We start from the raw sequence: 3,740 nt of genomic DNA, 5'->3' as shown, positions 1-3,740 counted from the left end.
CTGTTAAGAATCAATTAATAATATCAAAGTCTATCCTAACAAAATTAAAACTTACTAGAGTTTAGAAATCTCTTTTTTTTTGCTGAATCAATTTTTGACCTTATCAGATACAGATAAATACACCAAAGACGGTAACAAACTATGACAATTAAATTTCACAGCACAAATTAGTCATGAAAATCACCACTAATTAGATTGCTCACGTTTTAAACCATACCAATTACAAGGTAATAACTGATCACGATGCGGTGAAAAAACTGCACCCGCCATTTTGTGATCATTAAAATCGCCAGTGTTGCCAGATCGAAGCGCGATTATGTCATATACCGAATGATTAACGCGACAAATAGACCGGCGAGGGAGAAAGCACAATTAACAGAGCGGGAAAGATACTTTCGATGGGGGGAAATATGCTTGACAATTTGTGACTACCCACAAGATTGTTTACTTACGAACAATTTGTAAATAGTTAATTTAATATCAATGCAAAATCAATAATTTTCACTGGCTAACGTTCATCATATCGGTGCGCAAAACGACAAAAGTTCCTACCGATTTTTAAATTGAATTTATTGAATTCTTTAATTTAAAAAGCTCTTTGTAAATAAGTATCAAATTAAATTCACGAAAGTAATATTTTGCGAAATATAAGTCAGTGGTTTTGGACGCAAGATGCGTGATGAAGACATAAATCGATATTTTAAATGGCAATGCCGGAACTAACATATAAATAACATTAAGCTACATTAGGATTCCCTAGTGCTTCGGTAGCAAAACTCGGAATCATCACATTAAACCCCAATCTAATACAAGTTGGAACTATTAAATGCAATAGAACAAATCTAAGACTATCCAAGCGAAAACACCAGCTCTTAATCCGTTGCAATAAAACCTGAATTCCTTTGGAAAATACTGTCCGATCTTACAAAGCAACGGTGGATCAACAATGGATTACGTTCCCAAGACTTTATCGGTCTTATGTTGTGGGAAAATAGACCTTAAACCTGAGGGGTAAGGTTGAGCCAGTACAACGCTACAATTTCTTCACATTTGTAGCGTAACCGAAGTCAGAACTATCTGATGCGTTCGTCCGGAACCGAAGGTTGTGGTACAAATGAAAAGTATTTTCGAAAATACGAGTAAAAACGATCCATAATACTTGAGTGTTCTCATAAAGAAGATTATTGTAGAGTTCACCCAACTAAACCAAAAACATCTCGAAATATCAGTAACTCATATCCCATCAAAAACAATACTTGTCAAAAAAACCATGAAAACACGTGTAAATTAAATTATTTAGTGCGATGGCCAAGTCAATATATTTATGTAAAACGTTAAAGATTTCCTGGCCTGGACTTGGTATTACATGGATCTCACAACTTTTTACCGTAGAACAACTGAGTTGCGAGACTTGGTTTTTTTGACAAGTATTGTTTTTGATGGGATCTCATTTCTTTTTGTATTTTGTAGACAGCAGTTATGTATCTAGAAAACTGGACCGAAATTGAAAAATTTTACTCGACTTGGCGGTGGCACTACCGTGCCCCCAAATCTCATTTCTTTTTGTATTTTGTAGACAGCAGTTATGTATCTAGAAAACTGGACCGAAATTGAAAAATTTTACTCGACTTGGCGGTTGCACTACCGTGCCCCCAAATATTTTAGTTTTTCCTTGATTCATACACCAAACACTACTTATATTCCAAATTTGAAGCTTCTAGGTCTGCTAGAAGTGCCTTAGAATTTTGATGATCGGTGAGTCAGTCAGTGAGTCAGTGAGTCAGGTGAGTGACAAAATTAAGTAACTTTGACCCGTTATAATTCTTAAACTACTGGTTCAAATTGAATGAAATTTTAAATATACCGTGTCTTTACAATGCCTGCATAGCTAATGAAAATTCAGCCTTCTAGTTTTATCCACAATGAAGTTACAGGCGGTCGAAAATGGCCTGAATTGCTTCGAGAAAAGGATGGTACGGCCGTGCCGCTTTTTTGCTCGACTTGGTGGGGGCACTGCCGTGCCCCCAGATAGAGACGAAGGACTCTTACTGATTTACGAGAAGTAAATGAAGGATAGATACTATGGCCTTCTCTTCCCGTGGATATTTTTGTTATGCATAACAAGGCAGGTATTTGACCGCAGTCACACCTGGTGTTAAGTGAGATGCAGTCTAGCTAGGATAGTTCATATATGCCCTGTAAGTGTCTACTCACTCTCGCCTTGAAAAGGCCCGGATTATAGAGTTCAAGAAAACAGCAGGCAGCGAATTCCAGTCCCTAGCTGTTCCCTTTATAAAAGAGCTATCGAAACACTTAGTGCGAGCTGGTGGAATGTCGACAATGTGTGTGAATGGCTTTTTTAATAGACAAGAGGAATACAATGACTTTTTAAATGGACAAGAGGAAATAAAAGCTCAACGGTGTCCGATCATAACTTGCACCACAACTAATGAACTTTTTTCACCATGGCGGATTGGTCACGCCATCTACCGGCCAGCACGTACCACCAAGGACAGTAACTACACTTTTTGTCCAGATTCCATAAATGGAAATGCACCGTGTCCATTGGCTGATAAGAAGTTTTAATTTTGACTTCTTTATGTGTAAACAATGCAAGTAAATTGATTTACAAAATACAGTAAATAATCAAAACCGTTGCTGTTGGGGCAGAAAAGTTCTCGAGTGACGACTACGGGCCGAAAGACGTAGTGTGGGCAGGCCTCCAACTAGGTGGACCGACGATCTGGTGAAGATCACGGGATTATCTGGATGCTGGGAAATCTTGGAGGGCCTTTGTCCAGCAATGGACTTCATTTGGTGAAACGAGCAATACATGATGACTCTTTATTTGATAATAAAATCTCGACTCAGACAACGTTATCATTAGATGCCATTTTGAGAAATATATTTATGCAGCCATTAAACGGATTTGGATTTCCAAGATCTCGATCGTCATAAAATCCATTTAAACCACTCCAAACCATCTTCGATATCGGGCATAAACATTTTTAATTAGCAGTAAACCTTTTTTGGAGACGTCCGCTTGGCGCGAACGCCAACGCACGATTGTGACCTAACCTAACAGCTTTCTTGTCCGAAATTGCTGCTACCCACATTCGACAAACATCATAGATGCGTGGGTAGTCGTCGAAATTGCAATATAGGATGCTAAAGCGTTTGTTTGCGAAACTTGGGGATTTGAAAGCAGTGGATTTGTTTGAACTGATATCTATGTTGTGTTGAGTTTGATCAGTCATGAATAAAAGCTGTCAACTGTCTAAAGTGAATCAATTCAAAAATTTGTGGATATGAGTCTATGAAACTGGGCCTTGAAAAGGAAAAAATGCACCACTCTGCCTTGCTTCGAAATACGTGAAAATAGTCGAACCAATAATGGAAATGCTAACAAGAATGAAACGAGACTATTCCCGCGTTCCCACCGCTGCAACTCCTGTGTAGCCAGGATCTACAGCTTGACTGCCAATAAAAACTCAACCAGTGAAGGTCAAGTTTGAAACAAGAATGAAAGGCACGAAAGAGGAAAGGTGCCTTAAGAAAACTGAGATGTGGGAACATTCAAAACAAGCGCTGCACTGCAACGGTAATCTGAAATAGGCGACTGTCTGAAAATAGCAATCTAACTCTGTTGATGATGAACTTTTCGGTATAAAATATTAGTTAAGGACATAACACCGTTAGATAGATGATTAAGTGCTTCAAACACACCTCATTTGCATCGG

This window comes from Ostrinia nubilalis, chromosome 26 (genome assembly GCF_963855985.1).
Source record: "Ostrinia nubilalis chromosome 26, ilOstNubi1.1, whole genome shotgun sequence".
NCBI lineage: Eukaryota > Metazoa > Arthropoda > Insecta > Lepidoptera > Crambidae > Ostrinia > Ostrinia nubilalis.
The sequence above is the reverse complement of the archived record's forward strand: the minus strand, read 5'-3'. Positions refer to the sequence as shown.